Source organism: Eurosta solidaginis, chromosome 1, assembly GCF_040869045.1.
Source record: "Eurosta solidaginis isolate ZX-2024a chromosome 1, ASM4086904v1, whole genome shotgun sequence".
Taxonomy (NCBI): Eukaryota; Metazoa; Arthropoda; class Insecta; order Diptera; family Tephritidae; genus Eurosta; species Eurosta solidaginis.
In genome coordinates, this window is record NC_090319.1 from 348,956,685 (window position 1) to 348,981,107 (window position 24,423).

At 35.8% G+C, this 24,423-nt stretch overlaps 1 protein-coding gene across 8 annotated transcripts in view; it reads right to left on the reverse strand.

Moving 5' to 3' along the window:
* Positions 1 to 24,423, reverse strand: part of Octbeta3R (Octopamine beta3 receptor) — a 492,955-nt gene that overhangs the window by 449,298 nt on the left and 19,234 nt on the right. For 7 of the 8 annotated variants that reach the window (XM_067762581.1, XM_067762582.1, XM_067762586.1 and 4 more), the window contains one exon: positions 16,259 to 17,521. The exons of the other annotated variant lie outside the window; for it this stretch is intronic. The gene's annotated coding sequence lies outside the window, so the exon portion shown is untranslated. The remainder of the gene's footprint in view (positions 1 to 16,258; positions 17,522 to 24,423) is intronic. 8 annotated transcript variants of the gene reach the window in all.

The following is a 24,423-nucleotide window of genomic DNA, read 5'->3' on the forward strand; positions in this document are numbered from 1 at the left end:
AATTATCTCACAGGTTCTGTTGTTAAGTAGTTGAAAATTACATTTAATTTATATTACATTGCAATGCCAGCAAAATACAACACCATAAATTTTAATTTTAGAAAAATGTTTCTAAACTTCTTTGTTCTAATTTCATTCTCCCGTCACCTTAATAGTGCTTCTCAACTGTATAGAGGGACAAATTAAATAAAATAATTTAAACGATTTTTTTAAGTTAAACGGTTTTATTGAAAACAATATTTACATGAAGTAATAATAATACTAAAAGCTAGAAAATAATTAGGTAGGTCCTAGGTACTAGTCATCACACTTCCCATTAATCTAGGGCGTTGATCAGACAATTAAAAAAAAGCGTTGGAGCGTCAAATTTCTAAAAATGTGAAGCGTAGCATAGCCTGATTAAGGTTCAATTGGTATTATATATGACTATCAATAGAAATTTGATGCGCCTAACACTTTTATTGATTTGTATGATCAACGCCCTAGATTGATGGGAGTGTGATGGTTAGTACCTGGGATCTACTAATTATTTTCTAGCTTTTAGTATCATTGTTATTTTATGTAAGTATTGTTTTCAATAAAACAGTTTAACCTAAACAATTTTTATAAATTATTTTATTTTCAAGTTGTTAGTCTTTATTTAATTGTCCATTATTTCTCAATCTATTAATTCATTTAGTGACTCATTATTATAAGGACTCTAAGTCCTCAATACATAATCCTTCCAAAGACTTTATTCGACTCTGCGCCACGTATGCTTGTCCCTCCTCCAACTCCAAAATATTTTGATGTCACTTCTACCGGACTGTATGTAATATTTGTTCCAAATATGAGCCAAATCGCACCACAAATACGATTTTTCTGAATATCTCGACCCTTGCGCCACCTAGCGGCGATTTTTCTTATTATTGCATGGTCTTTGGGTTCTCAATTATATTCCAAGTTTCAAGCTTCTAGCTTATCGGGAAGTTACTTAAATTTGAATTGCAAAATTCGTTCACAACGGCCGTGCAGCCTGTCAAGTTAAGCCAAATAAAACCGTTTAAAAAAAAAGAAGCGAATCATGTGATTCGTAAAAACACCTTAGGGCCCAAACGTATATGGCTATTGCGGCTTTTTGGCACTGGCATCACTTTGAAATAACGCACGCTTGAATTTGGCCTGCCACAATGAACGCAAGGAAACTCAAATTTCGATTTGTTTTCATCATGGCTCAACTATATGGTTGGCTCATCTCATCAGCTGATTTAATTTTTTTTATTTCACTGGAGTAAGGATTATCAAAAGGAGATAGCAAACTTAAAATAAGACCAACACATTGACAAAATTTTCTTACAAGAAGCAAAAACTGCTAAGGTTTTTGTTTTCATTCCATGCTATTCCCTTAACACGTACACGCAGATTTTGACAATCTGAGCCATGGTTTTCATTGATTAAATTTTGAGAGTAATTAATTTTTTCCACATGAATTTGGAAATGTTTTTCAAAATAACAATTTTTGTTGTTATATGTTTGTTGTATAATCGGTATTGTAAGATCGCGGGTTCGAATCGAGCTCAAGGCCTAACAATAATTTTTTTCATTATTATTGTTATGATAAATTATTTCTTAACTGAAAAAAATTTTAAATTAGAATAGAAGAAAGAAAAAATTTAGACAACTGCCAAAGCTCGTTGTATAGATCCATTTCGGGAACTGCTAAATTATTACATTATATTAGATTATTTATTTATTACGGCCAGAAGCCTAATTCGTAAATCAGAAAACATTACAGTTTTTTATCTTATAGCTAAGGTTTTACAATATTCATATAATTTTGTTTTAAATACTTTTATTTGGTTGCAACTTTTTATATCCATAGACAGATCATTGTAATTTTTCAGACACTTGTAGAAAATGTTCTGTTGATCAATTTCAGTTCTAAAAAACGGCAATTTGAAATTATATTTGTTCCTCGTATTTATGTTGTGAGTTTGCTCAACTAATGCTATATTTTTATTTAAATACTCAGGTACATTTCCATGTTTGATATTAAATATGAATTTCATGGAATGGAAAAAAATCGTTTGTTTCACACTTAACCAGTCTAAAGTCTTCAACATGTCAGCCGTTCGTGTATCTCTAGGTTTCTGAAGAATAAATCTCATGCATCTAGTTTGAAGCTTTTGGAGCTTATCTACTTCTTTATCCGATATTATAAATAGAATGGACGGGCAGTACACGAAGTGCGGTTCTAAACTGATTTATATAAAATTATTTTGTACTTTTTTTGAATGAATTTAGTTGTTCTCTGCATCACTCCTATTTTATTAGCATCTTTTTTAATTGTATAATTTATATTATCTTCAAATTGGAGTTTATTATCAATTATTATTCCTAAGTATTTTATACTGTTAACCCTTTGTATGATTTCATCATTTATTTTTAGCTCGGCTATATCATCCTCATTGATATTCCTCCTTGTTATTAACATATATTTAGTTTTATTTAAATTTAGTTTCAGTCTATTACCACACAACCATTTATACAAGTTATTTAGTTCATGTTGCATTTTGGCAAGTGCAGTATTAATATTAGTTTCACTTATCATAATTAATGCAGCATCCGCAAAAAATCTAATTTCACAACCTTCGATAGCATTGACAATGTCATTTATGTATATAAGAAATAGTATAGGTGCCAATACTGAGCCTTGAGGTAACCCTATGGGTACCTCTAATTCATCCGACGTCACAGCATTTATAACTGTTTTCTGCTTTCTCTGCTTCTCCGCTGTGATGGCTGAATGGTTATAGCAGCGGCACCTAACGTTGCCGATGAAGGAGTTTAGCAGTTCCCGAAATAGCTTTGGCAGTTGTCTAAATTTTTATTCTATTCTAATTTAAAAAATTTTTTCAATTAAGAAAAAATGTGTCATAACAATAATAATGATAAAAAATTAATGTTAGGCTTTTAGTTCGATTCGAACCCGCGATTTTTCAAAATAAACAAAATAAAAATCAAATTTAAGGGATTTCGCATACATTTTAGTAAATTGGAATAATGGATTGACAGCGCAAATAAAAATGTAAATTTTTAACTCTTTTGCTGTTGCTTTGGTTTAACATTTGCATTGCCTGTGGATTCCGAACAAATAAACATAGACGTGGATGTTCAAAAACAGCGGTTGACGCTTATAATAACTCCACAATGTGTTTTCAAAGTGCATAAGTAAGTTTAAAATTTACAAAAATAACTATTCGAATAGTCCATCCTTTCACTAGTGGAATGTAAGCAAGTAATCGATTAGTGATAATCGACTGTTTCACGAAGCAACTGTTGCTAATCGACTAATCGATTATTCAATTAGTTAGTCGGTAATAAAGAGCTCTAATGTTAAAGTTAAATTAAGTTTACAGCTGCTCTTTTGCCCTATTTCACTGTGAAAAGCAGTGAAATTTTAGGTGAACAGCCATATGGTTAGATTGAATTTAGCTTAAACTCACTTGGAACTAAAAATGGCAATATTGCATTATCGCAGCTTTGTACAGATGGTTTTAAATTAACGAAAGTAGTAGGTTCTGCTATTTACTGTATTGAACTAGAAACAAGTAGATCCGTTAGGCTGCCGGATCACGAGAAGGAAAATAAAGCTGTGAAAAAATTCTGGAGGAAGCGTTTTTAAGCTGCAGTCGTGTCGTATAATGTTTAACCCGGACCATAAATTTCTACTGATCACAAAAGAACAAAAGTAACGAAACTAAGCAATGGGGGATGCAACACCCGACGAATCCACGGTAGACGTCCCAATCCATTTGGGAGAAATCAAAAAAGAGAAAAAAGTTGCGTAAGATGCATCAAGCAGGAAAACCCTGAAAAAAAAAAAGCGCGAAGCTGCTAAATTTCTAAGTTCATGTGCAAATCCTGCGACATTAGATTCACTAATTGCTCATATCTCGCAAGAGAGAAGACTAAAGGTTAACGATGGGCATACCAACTGGACACTGCTTTCTGGCATCACTTGCTTATAAGTAAGGCCGCATCAGTTGCAGCAGATATAGGACGCGCGAACTGCAGGAAGAAATGATTGGCCACGTTCTGTATTCTATCCTGTGCTCGCAGTGTTAAGGTTACAGCTATTAGGGGCAACAGAGTTGCCAGATCTCGAGGCAGCAATTAAACTTGGGCATAAAAAATTTGTAATATTTTCCAAGAGGGCGTAGTTATTCTATAACGTAATTCACGGCACCTGATAAGGGTTATTTGTGTGCTCGTAAACAAATTCTGTTAACACTGTGAGCACATTCAGTCAATGCGAGGTCTTTAATGACTTGTCAGTTCAAAATAACCTAGCCCAGTTGCTTTAAACTTGCACTGAAAACCGGGCCTATAAGTTTCATCTAAGATTACGCCCGACGTCACTTTTTACATTTCGTCAAAGGACCACCTCTTCATAGATTATCTTCTAAAGACTAAATTTTTTTTCAAATATTGAATAGCAAATAAAAAACACTTGGCGCGATTTACCTCCGAGAAGATGTAGCTAGAGTTTCTCTCTCCATTTGTATCGTGCTCCTTTTATTTTTCCCTACAAACTGGGGGGACGCGACCAACGTGTTTTATACCGACTCCAAACGACATCTACAAGGAAAATAAATTTCACTGTGAAGCTTTTCATGGCAGAAATACACTCGTGTTTTCTGCCAAACCACTCCTCAAGGGGCGATTTCAACAAATTTTTTTTTTTTTAATTGAAAAAACTGTAAACCTGAAGTTGAACGCAAGACCCTCGGTGTCGTAGGCGGATACGGTACGGATTACGGTATACGTAAGTTCATATAAAATGCACTCATACATACGTGCTATTCCACACTTTATAGATATTTATGTTGAACTGTGCTATTAAAATTTTGCATTTTGAATGTAGAAACACACAAGAGATTAAAACAAAAGCAAATTATGAAGACACAAGCTTTAATGAATTACTACCTGAAATCCTGCTGATTGCTGCCATTTAGTTTTGTTTGTAAGCTTGAAGGTCTGTCTCTGCGTTTACTTGACGGCGTTAATTCGTACGTAATGCTAAACTTGATGCCGACGTGTCGTATGAGTGATGTTAATGAGATTACATGTATTATGTAGGAATTGTGGCCTTTATTTGTGTGTAGGAGGGCGTGTGAAAATAATTATAGCTGCATTTTTCTACATTTATTTAAATGTGTAGTTCTTGTTATCGCCAAAATAGAAGTCACGTTGAATTTTTAAAGAGAAAAGCATTTATTATTAGGATCTCATACAGCATTTGCTTATAGGAGGGCAGATGGAGATGGTGGAAAATAATGACGAGTTGATTTATAATGTCAGTGTAAATTTGCATTTTAATTTTCTTTGTTAGAAGGGCTTTGGAATATAATTGTATTTTTAATTTTTCTGACAAATACCCAGTTTTATTTATATAGAGAATAATCACTATATCTTTAATCGGATAACGGTAGTTTGTGATGGAATAAAGGAATTAATATAAATATAGTAAGTCATCTTGTCCGTCCGTCTGTACGTTAAAACGATACACTGAGAAAAACACTTGACATATCATTAGCAAAGTCAAAAAAATAGCGGAACGCAGAATAGATTAGTGATAAAAATTGTCAAAATCATCGGAAAATTCGAAAAGTTAAAAAAAATAATTAAATCATTTACGAATTATTTATGAAGTGACCAATATGAATGGAGATTTCTTCACCTAGTTTAGCTCTAAAGACGCTGATAGCATATTAATTTTCAATAATATTGTGGCGAATGTTAGCAATTTCTTTGCGTCACTATGCGGTTAGAAATGCTATACAACAACAGTAAACATACATAGAGGGAAACGAAAAATATTTCACACATATAACCAGCAGCTTGAAGCGAAGAGAATATTTCACACACACATAACCAGCAGCTAACAGTGAAGAAAATATTTCACACACATAGACGGCAATAAAGCATATGACATTACATAATCTACAGATAAGCATGTATATAGCTAAATAACCACGTATGAGATTCAATTGTTCTGGAACGCATGTTCGTGAAACGTAGGAGAAATAGGCGAACCATTTACCCGAGAGTGGAAAAGCACCGCATGCTATACGTAAAGAACGCGAGCGTTGTAATTGTGAAGTACTACTAAGTACCCAAGTACTGTAAATAAAGAACATCTTGTCATACTGAATACGAATATTCTATTCGACAGTTCAGAGATTGGAACGTAAGTAACAGGTCAGGAGTCCCGCAAAATTTGTTACAATATATATGAGCTCTAGCAAAATGTATTGAAGGTCACTTCCACTTGGAAAAAAAAGTTGGTCAATGTATTATTTACCAACTTACATGGTGATTTATCGTACTGGCCGTCCAAAAAACGTGTCAGTTGATTCTTAGTTGCGCTAATTGACCCCCATCGTTTGCAGGGACATAAAATCGCTTTAAGCTAGGTCCATCCAGTGGAGTGGGGGCCATCTTATTTGTCCCTCATCTTCTTCTGGCATTGCATGCCATAGCCAGCTTAGCTGATTTTAGCTCAATGGATTTCGTTCATGTCTGCATAAAGCTCATACAGCTTATTATTAAATCTTCTTCGTTGCACACCGCATAGAGGTCGAAGAACTCTCAATGGCCGCCTCATCAGATATTGTTAGTACCCATGCTTCTGCACCACATATCAATATGGGTGATATAAGTGACTTTTAGAGCATGATTTTCATTTGCCGACAGAGAGATTTACTTTTAAATTGCATCCTTGCTCCAAAGTAGAATTTATTGCCAATAGTAATTCTTCGTTGGAGTTCATGGCTAACATCTTTGTTTGTCGTTTGTTTGTCATATTTAAATTTTAAGGAACTAGGCATTAGCGTGGTTGCCAAGACGCAAATTCTCTGAGCCTTTGCTTGATAGTTAACAGCAATTACTCGTTTTGTCCTCATTCATCATAAAATCCACTTTTCCAATTACAAAAAAAAAAAAAAAAATCTGTGAAAGATTGCCCTTCGGCAGTTGTTAGGAAAAGCTTCTCGGCAAATGTGAATTGATAAAATGACTTCATGATCGAGTTTAGGTAAATTTTTTAAAACATCCATTTTTCTGAAAACCAATTTCACGATACATTTTCGGTCATAAATCAAAAATTTCGCGTTTATTCACAACAACTACACCTTTTGCAAAGGTATTACAGAAAAACTCAAATGAATTTCAGAAGAGCGCAAGCCTTTTTCAGAGAACCACAAATGAAAGACATTTAAACAAATAAATAAATCAACAAACGAAATTCAGAAAAAACGAATGAGTTTCAGCAAAACGCAAATGAATTTCAATATAACGCGTAGGTATTTCAGAAAAAAAAAAACAAAATTAAGAAAAACGTTAATTTCTTTCAGACAAGCTCAAATTAAATTCAGAAAACCACAAATGTATTTCAAAAAGGCACATTTGATATGTAGATAACCACAAACCCCAAATTCAGGAAAAAGCAAATGATTTTTAGCAAAACGCATATGAATTTCAGCAAAACGCGAACTTATTTCAGAACATCCCAAATGAAATAAAGAAACACGCAAATATATTTCAGAAAACCCCAATTGAAATTGAGAAAACAAATGCATTCAGAAAAATTCAAACGTATTTCAGAATAAAATAGTGAAGTTTTTTGAAATATTTTTCTGAATCTCTTTTGATCTTTTCTAAAATACTTTTGACTTTTTTTAAATTCATTTGGGTTTTCTGAATTCCAATTTTGCTCTTCTAAAATACATTTGTTGCTCCCTTAAAGAGGTTTGTGCTCCTCTGAAATAAATTTGAGTTTTCTGGAATACTCTTGTTGTCGATAGGCGTAAAATTTTTGATTTATGTAATTGATATTAGAGAAAAATTGTACGTTTACAAACGGCGATGGTTACTAGGACATGTTTCTGAATTTCACTTCTTCATTAGCTAGCTTTTCGGGAGCTGAGCGTTGAACTAGAATCTCCAACATTCATATCAGTGCAAACTTTTTAGCTGCTAAGCCATATGAATGTCCCGTTTTTCGCTGTACAATTGGTCTCTAAGAGTTGCCTTTTTGTTTATATTGCTTTTGATCACCATGTAGGCACATATACTCTGTATGTAGTTTATTCCTAATGGTGCGGGTATGATTTTTAGGCGCGCTTTTGAAAGCTTAGTAACATTTGTTCGGATTTTTACAGTATTTGTTTTTAATACTTCCGCTGTTACTATTTTATCAATATGATCATGTGTATTTAATTAATGGTGATCAAAAGGAATATAAACAAAAAGGCAACTCTTAGAGACCAATTGTACAGCGAACAACGGGACATTCATATGGCTTAGCAGCTAAAAGGTTTGCACTGATATGAATGTTGGAGATTCGAATTCAACGCTCAGCTCCCGAAAAGCTAGCTGATAAAGAAGTGAAATTCAGAAACATGTCCTAGTAACCATCGCAGTTTGTAAACTTACAATTTTTCTCTAATATCAATTACAAAAAACATTGTATAAAGCAATATGAGCAAAGCTCGCTAATTAAATACATATGATCATTTTTGATTTATGAAAAATAAAATTTTTAAAAACTGGCAACGCCTCTTTTTTTGACCGTCTTTTTCCCAAGTTTGAGGAGTCATAATGCAAACCGGAGTCTATCTATAAAAATATAGTGAAGTGAAAATCATATTGTTAAAAAATTTATCGGTTTAAATTTGCAGCGATTAAAAAATAAAATAACATTCGCAAGTAAGTTTATTTTGTTTACGAGGCTTAATATTTCATACCTTTTGTCTGCACATTTTTTAATTTCATAATCTGAATAAAATTTTTGAAAAGAGAGACTGCGGCGTTATCTGCGTGTAAATTAAATTTAAAATGCTTAGCGACAATGCGCCACACAGCTCTTTTGTGTGGGTTGCAAAAATTTTATGAATTTTAATTATTTTCATTGACAAGCCGTTTTTTGCGACCTTGTTCAGCTGAGAAGTGTACGAAAATATACGTATGTACGTTTTTATTATATATTCTTCATAGTTTTCTATTTTTCTACTTTGAGTGAATATTTTAAATGCGCTTATAACGCCATGTTTTTTAATTACATTGTGAATTGCCAATTAAGTAATTAAGTTTTTATGCAAATTCAAAAACGAAAACAATATCATTATTCTCTTATTTATATTTTAAAACTTTTTTTTTGAATTGCTGGTATCTTTTTTGAATAAAAGTTCTCGCATTGTATTTGCTTGAAAATATGTATCAAATATGTATGGCATTTTAAAAGGACTTTCGGCGATGATAACAAATGGCTTAAAACTTTCACTTTTCTTTTGAACAAGTTTTATAAAAAATTTGCATGTAAATAAATATATTTGTGTGTCTTGAAGCAATTTTAAAATCACTTAAGAAAGGAGAAAAGACACAATTAAAAAATATGAAAATATCAAATGCTATGACTTGCAATATACATTTTACTGTTAATTCAAATAAGTGCATATATACGATCTTCATTATGTACAGCTTTATCATTAAAGATTTTTTTAAATAGGGTTATAATAAATTGTGGAAATAGCCTTGCAATGCCTTCTTCGATCTCAAGACGGTTTACTAAGTTTGATCCGATTATTCAAAAGTGCAACTTGTTAAGGAGGAAAGAAAGACTCATCAATATTTAGGTATACCAAAATTATCACGATGACGAGTTGCGTTGAATAAGCCCTGTCCTTGCTCTTTTATGTAGGAATGCAAACCAGAGTTTTGTAGTAATCGACCAGATTGCATCACTAAAGCATGCATCCACCATAAAAGTGACTATGCAAATATGGCGATTTTAAAAACGTAAGATTTTGTTGTAGGCTTACGAACATTTCGAGCAAGGTTTTCAAAATCAATCTATATATATAAAAAGAAGTGTACATTTTGATTGTCACTCCATAACTCGAGAACAGATAGAAGATTGCCATGCAATTTTTAGGAAAGATACAGGAAGGAGAGATGATGGTTAGTTAATTTTGAAATCCCAAATCGGTTTAGCCATTCATGAGTTATGGTGTCACAATCAAAATGTACATATATATATAAAAAGAAAGGCTAAAATGTGTATTAGTTGGTCGCCTGTATTTGGAAAATTGCGATGGTCGATTCTGTTTAAACTTTCACACAAGCTGTGTATACCTCAGGCGGTTATTACATAGGTTTGGCTGCGATCGACGTACAGGGTCTCGAGATATAATCTAAAATGTGGACATGGGTGCCCCTAGAGAGTGTGTGTAATACGGATGTCAAATAAAAGCTGTTGCTGAGAGGTTTAAAGTAATTTTCATTGTGATATTCAATTACTCGTATCAGCCTGGCAAAGCTGATAAATATGCATGCGAAGCCGAAATAAAGACATGAATTAATAATACCCACATACCTATTTACATACGTCCTATTCGATTTGCCTGAAATTTGGTATATAAATTTGCCTATATTGGTATTTACGATCCTTTTTTCCGGGAAGTAGACCATAGATGGATTGGGACTGAAATTAGGACTAGTACTCGGACTGAGACTCGGAGTGGGACTGGAACAAAATACATACCGCCCTCTAGGACAGGCAATAACGGATGAAGAAGAATGAGAAGAACTTGAGAGAAGAGAGAACGAGAAGAAAACTGAGAAAGTGATAGAATGAGATGAAGATGGAGATAGATGAAGCGACAAAGATGGAGGGAGGAGTGAATGAAATTGAAGAGGGGGGAGGGCACAGTTAGATGGAAAAGCTTATTTAAATGTATGCAGATAGGCTAAATTTAGGGCAGAACAACGTCTGCCGGTTCTGCTAGTTACGAAGATAAATTTAAGCTGCTACTAAATTGGTTAGCTAATATTTTAAAAACGAGCCTCTTTACACAACTTCACTTTCTATTCCATTTTCCTCCCACTTTATCTTGTAGTCCATCCCTCATTTAATTTACCGAACATATTTTTATTTCAACTACCGCTTCCATTCCAGCTCCACTCCCACGTCCACTCCTACTCCGACTTCCACTCCCACTTCTACTCCTACTTTCAATTCCACTCCCATTCCTCCTCCCACCCCAACTCCTACTCCCACTAATACTGCTATTCCCACTTCAAGTACCAGGTCTCACTCTCATTACCTCCACCACTCCTCGTTACACTAGCACTTCTTTTCGCACTCCCACTATGTATCTAACCAAAGTTCCCTTATGTATGGAATCTCTATACCAAATATGAGTTACCTACTTCAAGCGGTGATTTAAATATCGTTGAGTTTATAAACCACTACGAAACTACGTGTATGGGATTTGTAAAGGTAAGATTTTTAAAATCGAATTCATCTATACATATATAGTATATTGAAGAATGACTCCAGCTTTCTTCTACCCGATAATATTTCTCTCTCTGATATATCTGCTTCCTCAGAGCTACTCTAGTTTTCTTCATCTCCTTCCTTTCTCTACGTTCGTGCCCTTTTTATTTTCTCCTCGCAGTTTCTCGCTTTAATTTCCATTTTCCATTTTCTTTCCTTTCCCTCAAAGTCATTCTAATTTTTTCTTATCACTCTTGTCTTCTAACCTCTGTCCCTTATTTTCTTTTTCTCCTTTTTCACCCTATGGCTTTTTGAGTAATTCTCGTTCGACTCTAGCTCTTCTTTTAGACCACAACCTTTTTTCAATATTAGCACATGCTGTTTGATACCTATATTGTGAAAACACAAACGCCCTGGGCCAGATTTTGGTCCTATACCTCAGGAATGAACTTAAAATCCACTTACAAACCTTATACGAAACCAACGCAGAAATGATTTTTTAAGTTTGTTCATCTTGAGTTTTAAAGTTACCAAAATATTTGGAATTTAATTTTTTTTATGAGGTTAACCTTTAAGAAAGGCTACCTATTCCACTTCACGGGTGAAATGGTCCTCAAATATTTAACTTATCGAAGAGGAGTCCCTCTACTACGCTTCAAGAAAATCGCACCATACATTGTTTCCCAAATATTAAGCTTGATAAAGATGAGCATTGTACCAAATCTCAAACCATTCGATCATAATGCATATTTCTTAGAATAGGACCAGAACCGAAAATAAAATAAAAGTTTCTCAAATGTTAACTTGGTAACCTTTGTACCGAGTTCTAAGTAGATCGCATTAAGAATTAGATTTTTTGGAATCGAACGATCCTTCGTCCGCGGTTCACTTTCCAGAAAGATATGAAAGAAACAGACCAAATTGTTAATCTGAAGAATCATCAAATCACCTTGAGTTCTGTCACAAACTTTTTTAGAGAAGTAATATTTAGATATTAAAAGATTTGTGATTTTCTCAACAAGGCGCTTAAGCGTTATAAGTTGTTAAGCCATTTAAGGGCAGAAAACGACTTTAAGGGTTTCGAATATTATCAGGTCTCCTGTCCCATGTATCATATATGTTCATGCATTTGTACCATATCCGATACGCTCGTGTATCATGTATGAGCAACCTTAGATATAACTTATACTATGGAAATTACTTAAACGTAGTGAGCTATTTTTGTTTTTCGTACGGGACGTGGCTGTATAGACTTTGTAAACTGTAAACTTCTATAAACTGTATACTTCCTAAAAATTTTTCAAATTTTTTTATGTTGTTTTTGTATATATATTTTTTTTTACTTTTATCTTTAAAAAGCTTATAATTTCAATATTTGTTCCAACGTAATTACGAGTCTTGAAAAAATCGTTGAGCTTGGAGAACTTCACGGTTATTGTTATATGGGACAGGGAACCTGTTATAGTACGATATCATTTAGACGAAAGCAAATGATCTTTAACTACAACGAATTTAAATTTTTGGTAAGCTTAATTGCATTTTTTTAGGTAGAAAATGCACGCGAAAAATAATACACCTAAGAAATTTATTTTCGCCTCATGTACGCTGGTGGTACTTGGCGTATGAGTAATATTAGTGAAGAAAAAGTAAAGGTGCCTAAGTTCGGGTGTAACCGAGCATTATATACTCAGCGTAAGCTTCAATTCTACATTTCATTTCAGATAAATTACTTTTCTGCATAAACGTCGCACCGCCCGTTTAAAAAAAATGTCTCCCCACTTCTTCTTACAATAAAACTTGATAAGTTATAGCTTATTATTCTAGTCTACGACACTTTTAAACTTGTTTTATATCTAAGTTACCGTGGTCCTTAGCCGATCTCGTCCATTTTTACAAGAAATATTTTCTGCTATAAGGAAAATATGTGTACACAATTTCATTACGATATGTTAATTTTTCTTCGAGTTATGGCTAAAAAATATCTTCGTAATAAAAGGGGCGCTGCCACGCCCATTTTCAAAAATTTTAGTGTTTTCCAATTTAATGTTATAACTCAATTTATAAAGTAAAATTCTATTGATACAAAGCTCTTTTTCGCTAAATATAGCTAACTATATTCGTCCACGTTCCTTTTAAAAATCTTTTATATAAACGTGGGCGTGGTCCTTAACCGATTTCGTTAGTTGTTCTTCAAATTATTCCCTATAGTAACGGCAACCTGTCTGCCGAATTTTGTTACGATATTTTTGACGGTTTTTGATTTACGATTAATAATATTTGTAAAATTGATTTTATCACAAGTGGGCGGTGCTACGCCCATTTTAAAATTTTTTTATCAGTCCATATGTCAAATATCAACATTCTAGGTGTATTATTTACTAAATAATCAGGTTTTTTGTGTTTTCAAAATGTTATATATATAAAAAGTGGGCGTGGTTATCATCCGATTTCGCTCACTTTCAATACCAATCTATTCTGGATCCAGGTAAGCTCGTGTACCAAATTTGGTGAAGATATCTCAATATTTACTCAAGTTATCGTGTTAGCGGACGAACTGGCGGACGGACGGACATGGCCCAATCAAATTTTTTTTCGATACTGATGATTTTGATACATATATGGAAGTCTATATCTATCTCGATTCCTTTATACCTGTACAACCAACCGTTATCCAATCAAAGTTAATATACTCTGTGGGCAAAGCACGCTCAGTATAAAAAATTCAAACGAAACGAAACACAGCGTAATCTGCACCGTCTTCTTAATTTCCACATAATTACTTTTACATTGCTACGTGTTTGACAACGTAGTCTACCGCAGCCGCAAATAGCGGCACCGCTCTTAAGGCAACCGAGCCTTAAAGCATATTTTCAAATTATTTCAAGGAGATGTGCACAATCAGATAGGTGTACAGAGTAATCTCTAAGGTGGCGACTCCAAGAAAAGAATTGAAAAAGTGATAAAAAATAAAAGTCAAGCTGGTAATTCTTGGAATCTGTGCAAAAGCTGAAAGTATTGGCAGCCAGCAACTATGCTACACAAGCTGTAAGGGTGTGGATGGCAAGGAGCAGATAGATTATGGAGAAAGAAAAGTAGCAGCTAAAATAATCGAATGTGTCTAAGTTTAATTTATTTCTTGTCACACTTATGCTGCTACAATCACAAAAATTTTCCTGGCTGACTTTTTTGATTTGGAATTCAAAACTCATTACGAGCATATTGTACTAGTAATGTAGGAGTATTATACAAATACATACATACAATATTATGCATTTATGCATGTATGTATATGCTCAGAGAATTAAAACATATGACTATGCTTGTAGGTGAAATAATTTTTAACTTAATTTTTAACTTAAAAAAAAAATAAAAAATACAAGGCATGATATACCTCCGAAGAGATTAAGGCCAAGGTTTTCTTTGAATTCACGTCGTGCTCCTTTTAACTTTTCCTACAAATTGCAAGGCAGACAAGCTGAGAAGCTTTTCGTGGCGGAGAGACACTCAGAGTACTTGCCAAATCACTGCTGAGGGGCAACCCCGCTTACCAAATACTATTCTAATTGGAAAAAGTTATTTCTAAAATATTGATGTTGCTTTATCCGGGTCCTGAACCCAGGATTTTAGGTGTGGTAAGCAATTGCGTAATTCGCAACTATTTATAAGAAAAGAGTTATGAAAATAGAGTAAAATGAACGTTGTGATAAATTTATATTTTTCAATTATTATTGTTTTGAGCGTGTTTTGAAAATTGTTTTTAACTAATTAAGCCAATTGAGCTTATGACCAATTCAAATGCCCAGAAGCTAAATTGGTCTTATGTTTGTTGACTTTGTGTCACCACACCATCGGTCCTTTTCACGTACTTTTTACGTGCAAAATGTCAATTGACCTTGTGGCAATTTCAAGTGGTCATTAGGTCAATTCACCCTATGTCAGTTGACTTTGTGTCATTCCGGCAATAAATAACTACATTCTCATTAGTGTTGTTGCTGTTGTTGTACTAACGATGAAGAAACTCCCGGAATATTTTGGGGAGTGCTATCAATGTTGACGGTCCTTTGCCGTATATATATCCGGTATATTCCACTAACAAGCGTCATTGAGGTACTTGCCCGGTCATCTCGAGGACAATTAATATAACCACATCAAACCTTCTGATTATTTGATATTTGGGTTGCAGAAGCTCTGAAGCTATAAAGCTTTGTATTGCACTTATTGGGAACCAGAATTAACTAAAGCGAAATCAGCTCTGAAATACAGCGAGGAATTACTCTTACCAATAGATGCCACTTTGTACTAAATAGGCAATTGCAAACTAAAGTCCTCTCTCGGCAAACGGAAATCATGCTCTAGTTGTCACTAATCGTACCCATCCTGCTATATGGTGCAGAAGCAAAGGCCTTGATCAATAAACATCAGGCAAGACTGTGTTCGAGAGAAAAGTTCTTCGTAAGATTTGTGCATATATACGTATTGACGATGATGAATATCGAAGAAGATTTAGTGAGGAGCTGTACGAGCTTTACGCAAACAACTAATGTCCAGCGAGTTAAAATACAGTAGCTAGGCCATTCTGTACGAATGGAAGATGATACTTCGGCTAAGAAAATATTTTTATTGGAGCACGCCTATGGAAGCAGAGGAAGAGAGCATCACCCATTCCTCTGGAAGGTACTAGTGGAAAACATTTTAAATTCCTTTGCTGTCACTAATTGACGCCAGTTAAAATAGCGGGATAGTGAAAAGTGAGCGAGAGTGTTAGTAAATCGATATTTTTAAAGTTAATATATATTGGTTAGAAAAATTAAAACCAGCAGCGTTGAAGGCAGTTTTCACATTTGTCAGATAATTTTTCTCACGCCTTTACATTGTAGATATTATTCAAAGTGAAATGAAATTATTCTGTTGACTTTAAGCATTTATATGCACACTTACCTGTGTATTTCTTTGTTGCACCCATGTACTGTTATTCACAGCAAGCATCTCATTTTCCTTGTCTTACATTAACTTCAACATTCAATGTGTACACATACTTTAACAAGTTTTTGTCAACCGCAACTTGAGTTTTTCCTTTTTTGTTGTGGATGATACTTTGCTGCGGTTGAGCGCACAATTGTAGTTTTTTTTTCCACAAAGCACTTTTTGGGATTGTTCATTCGAAAAGAGCTAGTCTCATGTAGTCTATTAGAGTTGTGCTTTTTCGTTCATTTCAAAGATTCGAATCTTTCGTTCTTTTTCTGATGAACGAACAATTTGTTCTTTTTGTTCATCTGTTCCTTTTTTTTTTAAGCAAATTTATTCACTACTGCTCGCACCACCCACGAAAAAAGCCTACAAGCATAGATGTGGGTGTGTATGCAGCAACGCTTTGTGTAGGTATATTTAAATGTATTACGAATAAAGTAAGTTTATATATATATGTATAATTAACTTCAAAAAAGTTACAAATTTCGGAAGATCCAGGAAATTGAAAGAGTACAGACACAAATGGTAAATATGAACTTTTCAAGTTTAATAAATGTAATAATTAGTTTCTTACAAAACATTTTTTCATAAATAGTTCATACATATATTGGTGTAGCAGTGCCACACACAAAGAGGACCACACATATCTTTAGTGTAAGTGGCATCATCGATATTCCTGCTCACTGTGAATTTCTGCGTATGTATGTATGAATTTGCAATGTTCGCGAACGAGAAGAGAGAAAGAATAACATTAGATAAAACGAACTAAAATAACAAAGGAACTAAAGGAACAAAAAGAACCGAAATCGAAGATCTAGTTCACTTGTTCAGTTGAGAGACCCGGTCAATTGGACAAGTTCAGAATGAAACGACCCAACTCTATAGTCTATGCTGTATGTGTAAGTATGTGCGCAAATGCTTCACTGCTTACATGGAATTTGTTAATGCAAGTTTTTCTTATTTCACTCGCATTATATTTGTGCATTAAACTTTCGCTTTGAGCTTGTAGCGCTATAAGTAAAACAATTTTCATATCACTTTCTATGTATACACTCTTTTATTCGAGATTTGAAAGTAATTATACAGGCAGAAAACAGCGAACTTGAAATATACTTCTTCTTTTTGTTTTAGATTTTTACACTTTCTCTTTCTTGCTTTATTAATTTAATAATTTTTTTCCAAATTATTTAATTTTATATTTGCTTTACTTTTCAGCAGCATTGATTTTCTTTCCTTATGAAAAATCGAAAATAATTAAGTTTGTTATTAACACTGAACTTGTGCAGCGTAGCGTGCACCACCCACAAAAATATGCAACAACATACTCACGAGACCTCGTATTTTCCGTTTTTTCTATTTTAATGCACCCACACATATACATACGCCTACACAATAAACTGTTTACATTTGCCTATGTGCGTTTATGAAAAGTTCATTTGTGTACAAAATCCAATTACTTCAATCGTGAAATGTAACTTAAATACAACAAGTAAGGATGTAAGGATGGTTAAGTTCGGGTGTAACCGAACATTATATACTCAGCTGAGAGCTATGCAGACAAAATAAGGGAACACCACCATGTAGGAAAATGAACCTAGGGTAACTCTGGAATGTGTTTGTATGACATGTATATCAAATGGAAGATATTAAAGAGTATTTTAAGAGGGAGTAGGCCATAGTTCTATGGGTGGACGCCATTTAGGGATATCGACATAAAGGTGGACCAGGGCTGACTCTAGAACTTCTTTGTACGATATGGGTATCAAGTGAAAGGTGTTAATGAGTATTTTAAAATGGAGTGTGCCTTAGATCTATAGGTGGACGCCTTTTTGAGATATTGGCGAAAATGTGGACCAGGGTGACCCAGAACATCATCTGTCGGGTACCGCTTATTTATTTATATATGTAATACCACGAACAGTATTCCTGCCAAGATTCCAAGGGCTTTTGATTTCCCCCTACAGAACTTTTTCATTTTCTTCTACTTAATATGGTAGTGTCACACCCATTTTGCAAATTTTTTATCTAAAATTATATCTTGCGTCAATAAACCAATCCAATTACCATGTTTCTCCCTCTTTCTTGTTTGGTATAGAATTATGGAATTTTTTTCGTTTTTCGTAATTTTCGATATCGAAAAAGTGGGCGTGGTCATAATCGGATTTCGTCCATTTTTTATACCAATACAAAGAGAGTTCAGATAAGTACGTGAACTGAGTTTAGTAAAGATATATCGATTTTTGCTCAAGTTATCGTGTAATGGCCGAGCGGAAGGACAGACGGCCGACTGTGTATAAATACAGGGCGTGGCTTCAACCGATTTCGCCCTTTTTCACAGAAGACAATTATCGTCCTAGAGTCTAAGCCTCTACCAAATTTCACAAGGATTGGTAAGTTTTTGCTCGACTTATGGCATTAAAAGTATCCTAGACAAATTAAATGAAAAAGGGCGGAGCCACGCCTATTTTGAATATTTCTTTCATTTTTGCATTTTATTGCACCATATCATTACTTAATTCGAATGTTGACATAATTTACTTATATACTGTAAAGATATTACATTTTTTGATTTAAAAAAAATTTTTTTAAGTGGGCGTGGTCATTCTCCGATTTTGCTAATTTTTATTAAGCATACATATAGTAATAGGAGTAACGTTCCTGCTAAATTTCATCAAGATACCTGCAACGCCTGCCAAATTACAGCTTGCAAAACTTTTCAATTACCTTCTTTTAAAAGTGGGCAGTGTCACGTCCATTGTCCAAAATTTTACTAATTTTCTATTCTGCGTTATACGATCAACTCACTTATCAACTTTCATCGCTTTATCCGTCTTTGGTAATGAATTATCAACCTTTTCCTGTTTTTTCGAAATTTTCGGGCGTGGTTATAGTCCGATAACGTTCATTTTAAATACCGATATAAGAAGAGTGCCCAGGAACTTACATACCAAATTTCATCAAGATACCTCAAAATTTACTCAAGTTATCGTGTTAACGGGCAGACGGACGGACATGTCTGCTCAATCAAATTTTTTTTCCATACTGATTATCTCGATTCCTTTATACCTGTACAACCAACCGTTATCCAATCAAAGTTAACATACTCTGTGAGCTCTGCTCAACTGAGTATAAAAAGTATCATATAGTTAAAAGTGTGAATATTATATAAAAAATTTCAAAGGCTGTGCATTTTTTTGTGTTAAATTTGTATGCAGTCATGGGTTGAAGCTATAGAACAAAAGCAAGGAATAGTATAAAAAATCGATCGATAGCTATAACGTGTTTTGTTGTTCAATTTTCTTGTCTCTCTTTGGTCTTCTTTCACTATTGGCAAACAACGCGTGTTCATCTATTTTCATATTAATGTGCATTAGACTGTAATGCAAAGCTGAAGCTGCTTTTAAACGCATGAAGCTGTCATAATAATTGAACATAATTAACGTCGTATAAATGACGAAAAATTTGCCTTCCTAGGAAATTAATGATAAACAATAAACTCGTCGCAGCTTTTTTAATCGGCTTTTGACTCAAAAGTAAAGGCCCCAACACATTCGAGTTTATGTCGTGTTGGCGCTGGTGTCACTTTGAAGTAGCGTGCGCTGAAAGTTTCCCTGCCACAACGAATGGAAAAGAAAAGGTGATGGCAAAGCCGATGCAACAAATTCGCCGTGCAGAAGAATGTCAAGTCAAATTAAAATGTTTACTGAATTTGACTAACTGACACCAATGCATCCATACCAGGTGGTGGCAAAGCGAATTCAACACATTCGCCGTGCTGAAGAATGTCAAGTAAAAAGAAAATTTTAATTTATTTTCCGTTAACTGCCACATTAAAGTACAAGGCGCTGTATGGAAAATAATGAAGAAGAAGCAATCAGCTGTTGGGATAACAATATCTGGTACTGAATTCGCCTCGTTTAAACGGTTAAGCGCCAATTAAATAAGTAAGAATTTGCCTCGTTGATAAATATATTGAAATATATATGAAAATTTTAAGATTTTACTAAAATTGCAGAAACAATTTTTTAAATTCCTTTTGTGTTACTATGGCGCTGCTATTGCTTTGCCTTTGTATTAGGAACATAGCAGTGAGGACGTGTGTAATCAAAGTGAGTTGTTGATTTATAGTAAGCGCCAAAGCGAGTCAAAAGTCAAAGGTGTTTGAGCCTTAAGGAACAAGCAATGAGTGATCAATGTACATATTCCCCTTCGTAAACTTTGAAGGATTGGTTAAATTATCTATTGAGACATCTAGAGTCCAGAAACATCACACATTCCAAATCGGATCCCATAAATGCTTTACCGACACTCTTTATGTAGCATGCGGCGGAGAACTATTGTCAATTTATTTGATAGAGGTAGCTATTATCGTACCGTTGCGAATTACGCATACTGGCTGCTGGAGAAACAGAAAAACTGGGGCCTCTGTCTGTTACTTGATTTCAATGGAAATGAGTTTCGAAATCTGTCACATACATTTTTTTTTAATCCGAAAGAAACATCTTCTGGTGTTGTCCAGCTCGGAACTATAAAAAATGTAATGCAGCGGGGACAATTTCTTCCACCTGGGACATCACCATTTAAATTCGCTAGCTGAAGGTATGCACAAGAGATATGGGATGAACTAGTAGGGCTTCCGAATGCATAATAAGTACACTAGTTTTGAACTAGAGATTTTCCTTACTGGTAATAAGTGCAGCCACTCAAGTTGAATAATAGTAAATTGAATCTTAATTTAATAAAAGTAGTCCTAAGCAACGATTGCAGTTATTAAATTATAAGGAAATTAAAACTAATATATTGTTTCGCTCAAAATAAAAAAAATGTCATTATTTGGAGCTTTTCGGCCGATAAAATAAAGACAAAATACAAGGTTTCTCTTTTCCTCCTACGCGTTTCGATGAAATTTTTTCATCTTCAACAGGGAGACTGTATATTTATCATAAAATATGATATAAAACAAAACAAACATAAACACATTAGTTAGAATTACACAATTTACATCACTCTCTTGTTAACATAATACTTACTTTCGATTTATAACATTGAAACTTTCAACATCTAACACATAAATAAACAAAACTTTACATTTAATTTACTGACTCCATTCATGTTTCCTTCCTCGCCCATCGTCTGATAATGCCGTCATATAAGCACAGTTTATATTGTTGACGTCTTCTTTGAAATTCATTGCAGTATTGATTTTTTGTTGTATTCTTAGATCTTCCAGCGTTGTTGTTGTTGTTGTTGTAGCAGTGCTTCGCCCCACCTAACAGACGCGACCGGTCACAAACTGTCATCAATATCCTCTAACGGGAGTCCAAGGAAACTTGCTGTTTCAACAGGGGTGGACCATAGGGAAAGGGGTGTTAGAGGCGTTGGTTCCACATTACAATTAAAGAGATGGTTGGTGTCATGTGGGGACACATTGCAAGCGGGGCATACATTTTGTATGTCGGGGTTGATTCTGGATAGGTAAGAGTTTAACCTGTTACAGTATCCAGAACGAAGTTGAGCCAGAGTGACACGCGTTTCCCTGGGGAGTATGCGTTCCTCTTCCGCAAGTTTTGGATACTTTACTTTGAGTACTGGGTTCACCGGGCAATTCCCGGCATAAAGGTCCGACGCCTGTTTGTGGAGTTCACCAAGGACCTGCTTGTGTTTTTTCGCTTCATACGGCTGTGTTCTCAGATGCCGTATTTCCTCAAAATGCTTACGGAGATGACTCCTTAAGCCCCTAGGCGGTGCTGGCTCGTCAATCAGATGTCTGTTGGGATGCCCAGGTTTCTGGGTATTCAACAGAAACTGTTTGGTCAGCATCTCGTTTCTTTCGCTGATGGGGAGTATTCTCGCCTCATTATGTAGATGGTGTTCTGGGGACATAAGAAGACAGCCCGTGGCAATTCTGAGAGCAGTATTTTGGCAGGTCTGTAGCTTCTTCCAGTGGGTAATTTTTAGGCTTGGCGACCATATGGGTGACGCGTAGCACGTAATCGGCTGGCTAATTGCTTTGTATGTAGTCATGAGCGTTTCTTTATCTTTTCCCCAGGTACTGCCAGCAAGGGATTTGAGGATTTTGTTACGGCTCTGAATTCTCGGAACAATTGCGGCTGCGTGCTCACCAAAATGTAGATCCTGATCAAACGTCACACCCAAGATTTTGGGGTGTAGGACAGTCGGTAGCGTAGAGCCATCGACGTGGATGTTCAAAATGGTCAACATTTGGGACGTCCATGTTGTAAATAAGGTCGCGGAAGATTTAGTCGGTGATAATGACAGGTTTCGCGAGGCGAAAAAACTGGAGAGATCAGGGAGGTAGCCGTTTATTTTATTGCATAGCTCATCGATCTGTGGGCCTGGGCCTGTGGCCATTACTGTGCAGTCATCGGCGTAGGAAACGATTGTGACTCCTTCCGGTGGTGAAGGTAGCTTAGATATGTAGAAATTAAACAAAAGTGGGGATAGGACACCACCCTGTGGCACCCCTTGTTTAATTCTCCTTGGCTTTGATGTTTCGTTTCTAAATAGCACCGATGCCTGCCGACCACCCAGATAATTTGCGGTCCACCTTTTAAGACATGGGGGAAGGGTAGACCCTTCCAGGTCTTGCAGTAACGAGCCGTGGTTGACCGTATCAAAAGCTTTTGATAGGTCTAGCGCTACGAGTACTGTTCTATGGTGGGGGTTTTGATTTAAACCGCAATTTATCTGGGTGCTAATGGCATTTAGCGCGGAGGTAGTGCTATGGAGTTTTCTGAAGCCATGCTGATGGGAGGCTAGTTGCAAATTTGCTTGGAAATAAGGGAGCAAAATGGCTTCGAGCGTTTTTGCTACTGGCGATAGGAGAGATATCGGACGATACGACTCTCCTATGTTAGCTGGTTTACCAGGCTTTAGTAGCGGGACCACCTTGGCCATTCTCCATTTCTCGGGTATGACAAAGGTGGAAAGAGACAGGTTGAAGACCTGCGCTAAATATTTGAAACCTTCTTTCCCTAGGCTTTTAAGCATCGGCATGGCTATGCCGTCTGGGCCCACTGCTTTGGATGGTTTAGCGCGACCAATGGCGTCCTCAACCTCTTTAGCGGTGATGGTGATTGGTGACGCGCTGAATTTGTGTTTATATGCGTGTCTGTTGGCCCTCCGTCTAACTTTGTCGACCGTAGAATGCATTATATATTGTCGGCAGAAAGCGCTCGCGCATTTTTTCGCATCCGACAGCACTTTGTCGCCAAAGGCGATGGAAACTTTGTCTTTGTGCTTAGTCGGATTCGATAGGGACTTTACGGTGGACCAAAGTTTACCCACACCGGTAGAGAGGTTACAACCTCTTAGGTGCTCCTCCCATTTCGCCCGCTTGTGTTCATCCACAAGCAATCTGATGCGTTGGTTTATATCCCTTATTTGGGGGTCGCCTGGATCAAGCTGCCTTATAAGGTCACGTTCTCTCGCTAAGTTTGCGGCCTCCGCCGGGAAGTGGGGCCGGATTTCGGGAATTCTCCCGGCGGGAATGAAACGTGCCGAGGCGGATTCAATGACCTTGCGGAAGGCACGCTCCCCTTGGCGGGCATCAGTCGGGATAGGGAGGGCAGCGAAGAGGTTGTCTGTAAAGGATTTATATTCTCCCCACTTTCCTTTTTTAAAGTTTATGAAAGTGCGTTTTTCGGTGACGATGAAGTCGGCGGTACGCTCGAGCGAAACAAGTATAGGCAGGTGGTCGGATGCCAATGATACCATCGGCTGCCAGTTGACGCAGTTTACGAGTTCTGCGCTCACGATTGAGATATCTGGCGAACTGTGACAGCTTCCTACCATACGTGTGGGGGCGTCTCCGTTTATAGTGCAGAACGTCGTTTCTTTTATTTGATCCGCCAACATCTCGCCCCTACTGTCCGCCCGCAAATTTGAATGCCATAGATCATGATGGGCATTGAAGTCGCCTAAAATAATGCGATTGTTTCCAGTGAGTAAGGCTCTAATATTAGGGTGGTATCCACCGGGGCAACAGGTGGCAGGGGGGATGTAGATGTTGATGATTTCTAGGTTTGCATCGCCTGACCGGACAGATAGGCCTTGACGTTCTAAGACGTTGTCCCTGCGGTCGATGCCAGGATCAAATATGTGATATTGCACAG